General features: G+C 41.1%; 1 pseudogene across 1 annotated transcript; it reads left to right on the forward strand.

Moving 5' to 3' along the window:
- Nucleotides 1–1095: 1095 nt before the first annotated feature.
- LOC308233547 (protein SPT2 homolog) lies at nt 1096–10884 on the forward strand (annotated as a pseudogene). The gene is made up of 2 exons: nt 1096–1613; nt 10114–10884. The product of its transcript is annotated as a protein SPT2 homolog (transcript).
- The last annotated feature ends 2032 nt before the right edge of the window (nt 10885–12916 follow it).

The following is a 12916-nucleotide window of genomic DNA, read 5'->3' on the forward strand; positions in this document are numbered from 1 at the left end:
TATTCATGGGTCAACCACTGAGCCATGCTGTCCAGGCCAGAATTTTCTTTTACATTTTTCATTTTAACATGTGAACTTAAATGAGCTTGTTTTGGTCTTAAAAATCTTGCTGATATTTTAATCAAATCATAATAAATTTATAATCAACATTGGGAGATTGACATCATTATGGCTTTATTTTATTTTTTTACCCAAGAATACGATGTTACTGTCCAGTTGTTCAAGTGTCACTTATTGGGTAGCATTTAAAAATTTTATTTATATACATTGTGCACATTTTTGTTAAGATCATTCCTAGGCATCTTATGGTTTGTTGCCATTGTACATTTTCTTCGATTATATATTTCATGTACTGTTTTAAAGGATATGTATTTATATGCATGTTATCTCTCTCTTCCTCTCTGAAATAAATAAAAAAGATATTAAGTGAGTAACATTAATGATAGTTAGTAAAAAAATCAATATGAACTTTTGTTTCTTCACCATATAAGCAAGTATTCAGACATTTTGGGAGTACATGTCTATCACCATTTCTGATTTTAAAAAATATATGGTAATACTGATTTTCAGAGAGAGAGGAAGGGAAAGGGAGAGAGAGACTGAAACATTGATGAGATAGAGATATCACTTCAATCGGCAGCCTCCTGCATGCCCCCTTCTGGGGATTGAACCCACAACCCTGGTATGTGCCCTGACCAGGAATCAAACCAGCAACCTCTTGGTGCCTGAGAGAATACTCAATCCACTGAGCCACACCAGCCAGGCTGAAATGAGATTTAACAATTAAACTAAAGTAACTTATTCTCAACTGAATGATTATGTCAATGAATGTGGAACAATCTACTAATATATCTTGTGGATGTAAAACTTTTATTTAAAGTTTCAAAGGTGGGAGCGCAGCATTGGACTTGTAAGGATATAGGCTGCTTGAGGAAGGGGGCAGGCAGACCGCCATGGACAGCACCGGAATTGGTCATGCTGAGTAGAGGTAGGAAAGAGGCGGCCAGCCAGTTCATTTGGCTGCAGCTGGCCACTGGGTAAGATGCGCTTTCATTCCTCTCTGAGAGCTGGCCCATTTTATCCAGTTCGGTCAACATGGATTTCAGGGAAATTCTCATGATAGCTTCTAAAGGACAAGGAACCAACAGCATACCGAAAAGGTATAGTTTGGCAGTGGGTCCACCCAAAAAAGACCCCAAAGTTAAGGTGTCCAATCAGCAGCATACAAGCTTTTCTCAGAAGAAAAGTGGAGGAGCTCGGACAAAAAGCCTTAGAGAAAAAAAGGAGAAAAGAAGAAGTAGTGAAAAAGTGAATTGAGCTAAAACATGAGAAGAAAGCAAGAGCTATGGCCAAGAGGACAAAGGACAATTTCCATGGTTAAATGGGATTCCTGTTGAGGAAAAGTCAAAGAAAAGACAGGCAATGGAAAGCCACTAGTCAGGGAACAGACCAAGAGTATGAAACAGAAGAAGAGGAAGCATTCTTAGAATAAAATCAAGCAGCATCAGAGCAAGAACCTCCTCCCAAAGTTGAAAGTAAACTAAAGGTCCCCCTTAAAGTGCCCCACCATCATGAACTTCACTGACCTACTCAGGCTGGCTGAGAAAAAGCAGTATGATGTGAGAGTCCATGTCCTGTATGGTTCTGGGTTTGGGATCTGCAGAAGGGCTGTGGGCAAATGATGAGACAGACAAAAAATAATAATGTGGAAATAATGGGGGCCAGGCAGAGAGTCCAATGCAAGGGCAAGGACTTCACTGGTACCCAGGCCATGCTAGCCTTTTATTCAATTTTAGATATACATATTGCCTTTAGGCAGGCAATTCTGTTAACAGACAGACTATCTTAAAGGTCAGTAAATATTAGTAAAGATTTACTTTGAGACTATTTGGTCAGGAAATTGCTTGGGCCACCATTGTCTCGATTAAACAATCAGTGCATAGCTTTGGCCCTTGCCAGAGCTCAAGGTTCACGAGCCTTCTGCGTTCCTTGTTTACACTTTTCTGATAGGGAAGGCAATGGGTAGCTTTCAATATCTCCCCCTTCTCTTTTTCTTAATAAATGTTGAAAAGTGAATGCCACCTGAAGGGTTCAAGTCCTTTTAAGACTCTTCATTCCACATCTGCAGACTAGAAATAAACATAAGCATAAAAATGAGACAAGCAATAGTGGTTATGCTGAGAGGCAAATTTAAGGAGATCCAGTGGAAGAGATTAAATTCTTTCATGTCTTTTTTAAATTGCTGCCAGGCATCTAAGGTATTCGTTTGTAAGTTTGCCTGGGATAGTTGTACAATATGCTGTTGTAATTCTAAAATATCAAGGGTTGTGTTACCTTTACCCCAAGCACCAAGAAAGTGATTTTTTATTGATTCCCAATAGGGAACAGGGGTGGGGGTGGGGGGGTATAACACAAATCTGGGGAAAAATTATAATGACACTACAAAGATATTCTTTGCTCTAAGCTGTGGATTTTATCACCCATCCACAAGACTGTAGACTTTAATGCTGATATTCTATCTCAAACTGGCTATCAATTCTTTTTTATATAGATAGGTCTTAGTTACATTTTTCTTTTTTTTTTAAATATATTCTATTGATTTTTTACAGAGTGGAAGGGAGAGGGAGAGAGTTGGAAACATCGATGAGAGAGAAAGATCAATCAGCTGCCTCCTGCACACCCCCCACTGGGGATGTGACCACAACCAAGGTACATGCCCTTGACCGGAATCGAACCTGGGACCCTTGAGTCCACAGGCTGACACTCTATCCACTGAGCCAAACCGGTTAGGGCATAGTTACATTTTTCTTAAATGGTTGTGCAAACTGAGAAGTTTGAACAGTTTGTACCATGGATGAAGCAGCAATGCCCACAGAAGTAAGTAACGTTATGAGGGCAAAGAGTTCTGCAATTAACATTCCAGGAAATCTTTTTTGTCTTTTTAAGATTTTTACCAGATCATGTAACAGTTAGTAGGTTTGATGAGATTCCCAAGGCTCAGTTAGGTTAGTAGGAAACTAAGCAAAAGCTGGTTGTTTTAAAATCATGAGGGAATCCTTTTGGAATGTAAAATTAATACAATGGGATAGTGTGCAGTCTGGCTTGTAATATTAAGGTGCATCTGGATGGGGCCTGAGAGGAGTACAAACGGATCAAATACACAGGCGGTGGCAAATACTGTCTTATTGGGAGTTCCCCATAAGGTACCAATGGAATTATCTGAGCTATAGTTAAAACTATACTATTTAATAGGTGCAAGTGCAGCAGCTAATTTCCATTGCGTATTTTGTAGGGGCCAGTTGTCATGTTGAAACTGAGATCCAACAAATCCTCCTCCATGCCATGAAATGGAGTGATTAGCTTCAACATATAGATAGGATGTGTTCCCCTTCCATTTTAGGGTGCGATTGTTACTATATGCAAACCCGTAGGGGCTCCAGTCCACAAAGGAAAGACTGTTATTAAGTTTGCTGCTGGTGGGGTGGTCACTATAACAGTCTTGCCAATTAATTTCTTCCTCGGTGGGGTGCCATTCATAAGACTTTTTACATAACGGCTTAGTGGGGGGGGGGGCGTGTCTTAGTAAAGTTACATTTTCTGCACCTCTCCCTAGAGCAAGTAGTGATAGTAGATGTATTTGGGCTTTTGCTTCCCCCTCCTTTGATGTCCATGTTAGCCAGAAGCCTCTTTTTAATTTTACACACAAAGGAGCTGTGGTTTGGTTCTGTGTCATACAAAAGGGAAGCCAGGTGGCGACACCCATGTAACTATACTTTGCCCATATACTTCCTTGCCCCACCCATAGTCCTCCTGGGTGACCAAAGTGTTTGGTGTTATTGGTGACTACATTAGGTAGGGGATCAGCCCATATAAGGGGTCTTACCCATGGAGGGTCAGGAACGTAAGTCCAAAATACTTCCCCATTTGCCCCGGTAGCATTACCGCACAGCTGATGACTGCTAGCAGGGCAAGAAAGACATTCTCAGGCGTTATTGGGGTTCTGGTCTCCTCACAAATTCACTCAGCTTTCTGGACCATCTTCTTCACCATCCCCCAGGTGACCTCTGGGCTATTTGTCTCATCCTCTTTCCACTCCTTATCTTCAGTGGGTTGCTTGGGGCTGCTGCTATCTGGGCTGGGCAGTCAATTGTCTGCAGCTGTAAGGCGTGGCTCCAGGTGCAAGGTCCTCATTAACCTGGTCAGTTCCTCCCTCGGATCCATGTAATATTTCTTGTGGGAATCCACATGGGCTTCGAGAAATTTTCTGGAAATATACAAGCGTACCCTTGACCAAATGTTAACAGGGGATTGGGACCCTTCCATAAACCAGACTAGGGATCTTTCCATTTAACCAGACCATTTTCCTTTGGCTTATTCTGACACCAGTTTATTTCCATGGGTGTCTTGCCATCGGCATCACAAGTGAAAAAATTTAAAGTATTTAAGGCTTAGTGTAGTCTACCTACAGGCGATTTCTCCATATTCCCCCTTTTTCTGTTTTTCAAGTTGGAATTTTAGCCTATGATGCTGGTGTTCTATAATTGCCTGTCCCTGCGAATTATATGGTATTCCTGTAATGTGCTGAATTTTTCACTTTTTACAAAATTGCTGGAAGTGACAGCTTGTGTAAGCAGGTCCATTGTCAGTTTTAATAATTTTTGGAATTGCCATGATGGCAAAAGCAGCTAGGCAATGATTAATAACCTGTTTTGCCATTTCCCCTGTAGATGCAGTAGCCCATAGGCCCTTTGAAAAGGTATATACAGAGACATGCAATGCCCCAAGGTGTCCAAAAGGAGTATAATGTGTTACATCCATTTGTCAGATATGTTCCCTTATCAATCCTCGAGGGTTAATTCCTGTATTAGGCCCTTGAGGCAGATGTAACATGCAAGTGGGACATTCTCTGATAATCTGTTTTGCCTGCTGTTGAGTGATCGAGAATTGTTTGGACAACATTTTGGCAGGCTGATGTAAAAGCTGATGAGATTCTGAGGCCTGTTTTAAAAAAGCAACCAATTGATCGGCATGTGCATTTCCTTTTGTTAGCCGGCCAGGTAATACACTGTGAGCTCTGATGTGAGTGATATAAAAAGGATATTGTCTCTGTTGTACAATCTGCTGAACTTGTTTAAGTAGTAAAAAATAAACTTTGGTCACTGAGCCATTTTAACAGAGCAGTTTCAATTCTATTCACTAGGCCCACAGCATAAGAAGCGCCAGAGATAATATTAAGAAGCTCTTGGAAATCCTGCAATGTAGCCTTAATAGCCTCTAATTCAATTATTTGTACAGAAGTATGACTGATCAGTCTGAGTCGGTCTGAGTTCATTGTATGATAGGCAGCTTTACCATTCGATGATCCATCAGTAAAAACAGTTAATGCTCCAGGAATAGGTTCCTGCCTAGTATTTTTTTGGTATAATAAGGGGGTATAATATAAAAACTGTAGTAATTTGTCTTTTAATAGGTGACAACTAAGTTCCCCTGAATATCCACTTAGTCCAATTTGCCAATTCAAATCAGTTTGAAATAATATTTCTAATTGCTTCCCAGTGAGGGGAAGCTAAATGCATTGGGATTCTTCTCTAAGCTGCCTACAGCGCTTTCTAAGTTGAGATATCAACTGAGCCATAAGTTCTATATATGTAACCGCAGTTTTAGAGGATTGATGCCCTAGTCAGTGGTTCTCAACCTTCCTAATGCCGTGACCCTTTAATATAGTTCCTCATGTTGTGGTGACCCCCAACCATAAAATTATTTTCGTTGCTACTTCTTAACTGTAATTTTGCTACTGTTAATGAATCATAATGTAAATATCTTTGTTTTCCGATGGTCGTAGGCTCTACAGCAGCAGTTCTCAACCTGTGGGTCACGACCCACAGGTTGAGAACCACTAGCAGAGTCACCTAAGACCATCAGAAAACACAGATATTTACATTACGATTAATGAACCCTAATAATTTTTGGAAGTCATTTAAAGTTTTAAGGCGATCTTATTTCCACCTTTTGAGGCCTAAAATGTTGGTTTTCAATTATGGTTCCCAGATATTTGAAAGGCATTTCTTTCTGTACCTTTTCTGGAGCAATTTTTACATTGCCAAAGTCTGCTCTTCCCATGGACTTGCTAAGAGCAAGTCATCCATGTAATGAATAATGTAACATCGGGAATATTTGTGCCTTAAAGGCTGAACAGCTTGAGCTACATATTTTTGACACTAGGTGGGGCCATTGGCCATTCCTTGAGGCAAAACTTTCCATTGATATCTTTTCATGGGTTCTATATTATTAATAGCTGGCACTGAAAATGCAAATCTCTGTTTATCTTGAGTTGCCAAGGGAATGGTGAAGAAACAATCCTTAAGATCTACTACTATAAGAGACCTATCTAGAGGGATTTGCAAAGGCACTGGGAGTCCAGGCTGTAAAGCTTCCATGGTATGCATGGTAGTGTTAACCGCTCTGAGATCATGTAACAATTTCCATTTTCCTGCCGCCTCCTTAGGTATAGTAAATATAGGGTGTATTCCAAGGACTATTGGAAGGCTCTATGTGGCCAGCCTCTATTTGTTCCTGTATTAATTCGTGAATATGACCTAATTTCTCCTTGGTTAATGGCCACTGATCCACCCATATAGGTCTATCATCTTTCCATTGTATAGGATCTGCATGAGGGTGAGGAGATTGAGCAGTGACCACTCCTCAAAAGGTTGATATCCTGCCGAAACCAGTTTGGCTCAGTGGATAGAGCATCGGCCTGCGGACTGAAGGGTCCCAGGTTCGATTCCGGTCAGGGGCACGTGCCTTGGTTGCGGGCACATACCCGGTGGGAGGTGTGCAGGAGGCAGCTGATCGATGTTTCTCTCTCGTCGGTGTTTCTGCCTCTCTATCCCTCTCCCTTCCTCTCTGTAAAATATCAATAAAATATATTTTTTTTAAAAAAGTTGATATCCTAATCCTCGTCTTCCTGGGTTTCCTTTGGCTTAGATGGGCTCTTTAATTCCCTGATTATTTTTTCCTAAGCTTTGACCAGTCTGATATCCGATCTGATTTATTAACTGCTGTCATTTGCTGGTAATAATAAAAGCTTGTAAAACTTCTAAAACATCCTGGCCGCATAAGTTGACTGCAATCCCAGAGACTATGTAAGGCTGAAACCACCCTGCCTGTCCTTCTTCTTGCCACCTTAACACTGCAGCACTGTGTTGTGTATTATCAGGAACTCTGACCCCTATGATAGAGCTTATAGCTTCTACCATGGACCAATTTAGAGGCCAGAATTCTTTGCTGATAATGCTGACATCGCTCCAGTGTCTACTAAACCTTTAAATCGTTTTCTCTCTATTCTTAAATTAATCATAGGATGGGTTTTGCTAATTTCATGTATCCAATAGATATCTGAGCTTCCAAATCCTTGTGTTCCTCTTTTCCTATTTATAGCTTCGCCTTGCTGAATAAAAGGTAGAAGTAGTATCTGAGCAATTCTTTGTCCTGAAGTAATTTGCATAATATGATTACATTCTAATATTACCTTAATTTCTCCCTCATAGTCTGAATCTATGACTCCAGGCAGAACAGTTAGTCCTTTCAGAGTTTTTCCACTTCTCCCTAAGATTAATCCTAAAGTTCTTGGTGGCACAGGTCCCCAGATTCCTGTAGGAACAGCTTGCTGAGCCATATTGGGGGTCAAAGTGACAGCTATAGTACTGTTAAGAACTAGGCCTGGGCTCCCTGGAATGGCTCATAGGGAGTCTACTGTGGGCCTTGCAGGGCAAATTTCCCCTATTGATGACAGGGCTGGGGGGCCGTTTCACTGTGGTTGGCCATTCCCTATTTCTTGATCTAATGGCTGCCCATTTTTATGAAATTTCTATCTACATTAACCAACCCAATGGTTTCCCTTCTGACTTCTAGGACACAGAGAGTTTTAATCTGTGTTGATTGAATTGGGAGGCAGAATGCTCACGCCTTTCCCTAGATCGCCACCTTGTGTCCTTCTTGGTTGCTTACTTTCTTTTTAAAATGTCCTGTTCTTCCACAATTATAACACCTTTTATTCCCCACTGTTACAGTGGCAGCGAGTAAGTTTGCTTGAAAAGTGCCTGACCCCACATTCTGACATGCTCGAATCATTTCTGTAATGGTACTATTTTTTTCTCAGAGGCGTCAGGCATTTTTTACAATCAGCATTGGCATTTTCATAAGCTAATTGCTGAATTAACATGTCTCCTGCTGTTTCATGTTGAATCTGGCATCTCACTGCTTGAGTGAGGCAAGCCACAAAGTCAGAAAATGACTCTGTAGGCCCCTGCATACATTTACTAAAAGCTCCCTCAGGGTCCCCCCCCCCTTTTATTTTAATGTCGTGATTTTTTTAAAAATATATTTTATTGATTTTTTACAGAGTCGAAGGGAGAGGGATAGAGAGTTAGAAACATCGATGAGAGAGAAACATTGATCAGCTGCCTCCTGCACACCCCCTACTGGGGACGTGCCTGCAACCAAGGTACATGCCCTTGACCGGAATCGAACCTAGGACTGCTTTCAGTCCGCAGGCTGACGCTCTATCCACTGAGCCAAACCGGTTTCAGCCAGGATCCCCTTTTGATGGTAAAGCCCACCAAGCTCCTCTTCCACAGAGTCTAATTTGCTCATATGCCTGTTGCACATAATTTAGCTGATTTTGTATGCCATTATATTGTCCCAGTCCTGTCAGCATTTCATAAGTTATTTGAGCATTCAACCCACAGTTTGCATGGGCTTGCTCCTGACATTTCTCCAAAATTTCTCCCTTCCGTAGTAAATAATCTCCTCCATCCAGAGTTGCGTGAGCCAGGGAATACCAATCATAAGGAGCTAAGAATGCTTCAGAAATATTAGTCATAATTTCTCTGGTAAAAGAGCTATAGGACCATTCTGGACTATGCTTACATGCAAGGACTTTATCATTTTAAAGTCAAATTTTTCATGATTTCTTATTATATGATTCGGGAGCTGTAGGTCAGCTACTTCTATAATAGGAAAAGCAAGTTGATCCTCCACCGTCATGTGCTTTAATCCTTCTCGGATTGTTCTTTGCATAGGTGATTCTATTAATGGTGAATTAAATGTTTCAGGATTAGGACATGGAGGTGGAGGGGGCCATGAAGGCCATTCCTCCAATTTTTCTTTTTGCTCCTCTTTAGGAGCAGAAGGTGCAAGGGGAGGGGGTTTATCCTCTTTTGTTTCTCTAAAAGGCTCTAGCAAATGCAATACCATGTTCCACAAGGAGAAACAATTTGGAGGCAAATTTTTCCCCTGCTGCTGAGGTTTTTTCAAGTTATGACTAACTCTTTCCCAACATTCAACATCTAATGTACCTTCTTCAGGAAACCAGAGATTATGTTCTATAATAACATGCAAAAACTGTAAGAGAATACCTTCTGACACTTTATTTCCTTTATCCTTAAGCATGCAAACCAAAAGTCTACAATAAAGCTTCTCCCCTTTTGACAAATTCTGCCCCATTAGCCTGGCTAAAGAAAAAGATGTTCCCACCCTACTTACAGATCTCAACTTCTGCAGCTGGCTGTGGGCTTTGCACGCTGAGAATTTCCCCACCTATCCGGTGAATTCTTTTTCCCCACCTTGCTGGTGAAACTTTGTTTTTCTGCTCCAGGCAAATCTTCTTCTGCAGACATCCATCATTCGAGGTGCCAGATGTGAGAGTCCACGTCCCACGTCACTTGGGGTTCGGGATCTGGAGAAGGGCCGTGGTCAAATGATGAGACAAGACAGGAAATAATAATGGGGGGCCAGGTGGAGAGTCCAATGCAAGGGCAAGGACTGCACTGGTGCCCAGGCCCTGCCAGGCTTTCATTCAATTTTAGATACACATATTGCCCTTAGTCAGGCAGGCAATTCTGGTAACAGAAAGACTATCTTAAAGGTCAGTAAATATTAGTAAAAATTTACTTTGAGACTATTTGGCCAGGAAATTGCTTGAGCCACCATTGTCTTGACTAAACAATCAGTGCATAGCTTTAGCCCTTGCCAGAGCTCAAGGTTCATGATCCTTCTGCATTCCTTGTTTACACTTTTCTGATAGGGAAGACAATAGCTAGCTTCCAACAGTATGAACCAGTGGAAATCAAGGTAGTGAAAAAAAAACACACACACAGAAAAGTGACCTATGATTGCACAAGAACTTAGGGAGTGAAAACTTCTTGAATGAAGACATATGAAAAAGAAGCCTGAAGCAGATGCAGGACTACCTCTGACCAAAATGGTGCCTTCTCATACAGAAAGTATGGGCACAAAAACTTGCAGAGTTTCCAGAGACAAGCATCCTTCTCCCAAAGGTACTCCCCTTCCTCATGCTGAGAAGAAATCCAGACCCAGCACAGATAAGAAACATTTAGGTTTGTTTTCATCCAAATCCATGCCAGGAGAGAGGACCAAAGTAGGATCTAGTAACTGCTCCCAACACTCAATTCAGAAGGACCATGACAGGCTGTTTACAATGGGGCTGGAAAGACCACTTGAGCACCTTTTCACCAAGTGTTCCAAAGACTTCTGCTAAAGGGACTCAGAAATCTGTTACTGAGCACACAGCCAAAAAATCTCCTCTCCATCCTAGCCATTCCAGACCTGGACCTGTGGTCTCCCCACATAAGGCTAAGAGTCCAGGTGTCAGGCAGTCAGGCAGCAGCTCCAGCCCAGTTCCTGGGCAGCCCATCACAGGGAGTCTTCGGCCTATGGTTAGTTCTGGCTCCATGCCCAGGCACCAGAATGGCAGCTCCAGCTCAGGACCTGAGCACTCAATCAATCAGTGGGACCAAGAAGCCAGCCAGTGACTTAAATCCTCCTGGAAAGACAGTCAGCAGTACAGGTGGCTCTGTATGACCTATCAGTGGCCCAGGTGGTTCTAGGAAGTCAGTGGTCAGTTCTGGTGACTCTGGGTGGCCTGTGCACAATCCACATAACTGACGACCAATGAGTGGCTCAGTGTCCACCAGGCGGTTAGTCAGTGGCACTGGGCGATCAGTAAGTGGCAGTTTCAGCTAGACAGACTGTCAGCAGTTCAGGCCCTAGAAGACCAGTGAGCAGCTTGGGACCTGGGTGAATAGTTAGCTTAGATTTGAAAATACTTTATGCTCAAAATATACACTGAGTGGCCAAATTATTATGACCTCTGAATGCATAATACTCTCCAGCCAGCCTGGCCAGGGGGAGGGGACATGGGCGGTTGGCCGGCCTGCCTGCTGGTCGAGGGGACAATTTGCATATTAGCTTTTTATTATATAGTATATACACTGAGTGGCCCAATTATGATGCATCCAGAGATCATAATAATCTGGCCACTCAGTGTATATTTTGAGCATAAAGTATTTTCAAATAATTTCCAGGGTGAGAGCTGTAGTGCAGATGACATAATGCCCGGTGAGTGCTCTTAGAAAGTTAACTGCTCACAGATGCCAGCCTCGATCCTGATGAGCTATGCACTCTAATGTGGGGCCCACTCAACAGCCAGCCAATCTTCTTTTGTTCCTTTGCTATTTTAAAAAGGAAAAAATATTGCCTCTTCACTTCCATAATTCTGTTGATGGGTGAGTAGGGCAATGGCCGGCTCCCAATCAAACTTATTTTGTCTTTTTATGAGGAATCTGACCCTTCCATGAATATTGTCAGCAATAAAGTGACCTGTTCTAATCTATATATTTGGATTGAGAACTTGAAAATGTAGAGTAGGCTTTATAATTATATGGATGTCATCTCTGTGACTTTGAAGTAAAAAGTAGAATAAATTATATTGTATTCTATATTCATGGATAGATTCTGAGCATTCTTATTCACTGATTTAGGTGATTAGGCAATTAACAAAAAAAAAATTCAAGTTAGAAAACAAGTTATGCTATATGGTGTAAGAATATTCTTTTCCAAATTTTCCTTTCAGATTTATTGTAAAATAGACAATGTTACTGTGCTGGTTTTGATCTCAAAAGTCATTTTATATTGTAGAAAAAATATTTTATACAAAGATTAGAATTGAAAGAGTAATAGTTTAAAAAATAAGCAAGTGACACGTAGGCTCCCCTTACTCCCCCATTATAAAGATATTTTGGAATCCAAAGTGCCTTTGTGTCTCTTGATGTTAATGACTTTGTATTTTTATCTTAAAATTCCTTAGCAATTAATGGCAAAAAACAAAACAAAAGCTAAATTCATGTGTATCAAGAGAAAATAAATAAATAAATAAATAAATAAAGTTTCAAAGAGTACCAAAATTTTGCATTGGACGTACTGATTTTAAGCTCATTGTTAAGAAATAACATTCCTTTCTAAAAGATTTAGTTGGAAAAAAACTGGTGTAAGAAGAGAACTTTACCAGGAGTTTCTTTTAATTTTATAAAATTTTTTATTGTTTAAAATATTACATATGTCTCCATTTCTCCAATTGGACTCTCCCTGGCTGCTCCCACCCCCCAACACATGCCCTCACTCCCTATTGTCTGTGTTCATTGGTTATGCTTATATGCATACATACAAGTCCTTTGGTTGGTCTCTTACCTCACCCTCCACCCTCCCTGTCTTCCCTCTGAGGTTGGATGGTCTGTTCGATGCTTCTAAGTCTCTGAATCTATTTTTTCTTCATCAGTTTATGTTGTTTATTATATTTCACAAATGAGTGAGATCATGTGATATTTATCTTTTTCTCCAGGACCATCCATGCTGTTGCGAGTGGTAGGAGATCCTTCCTTTTCACAGCAGTGTAGTATTCCATTGTGTAGATGTACCACAGTTTTTTTTTTATTTATTTATTTTAACTTTTTTTTTATTAAGGTAATATATGTGTACATATCTTACCATTGCCCCCCCCCCACCCCACTCCCATACATGCCCGCACCTCCCAATGTTTTGCATCGGTTGGTTACTC

This window comes from Plecotus auritus (assembly GCF_963455305.1).
Source record: "Plecotus auritus genome assembly, chromosome: 9".
In the NCBI taxonomy this organism is placed as follows: domain Eukaryota; kingdom Metazoa; phylum Chordata; class Mammalia; order Chiroptera; family Vespertilionidae; genus Plecotus; species Plecotus auritus.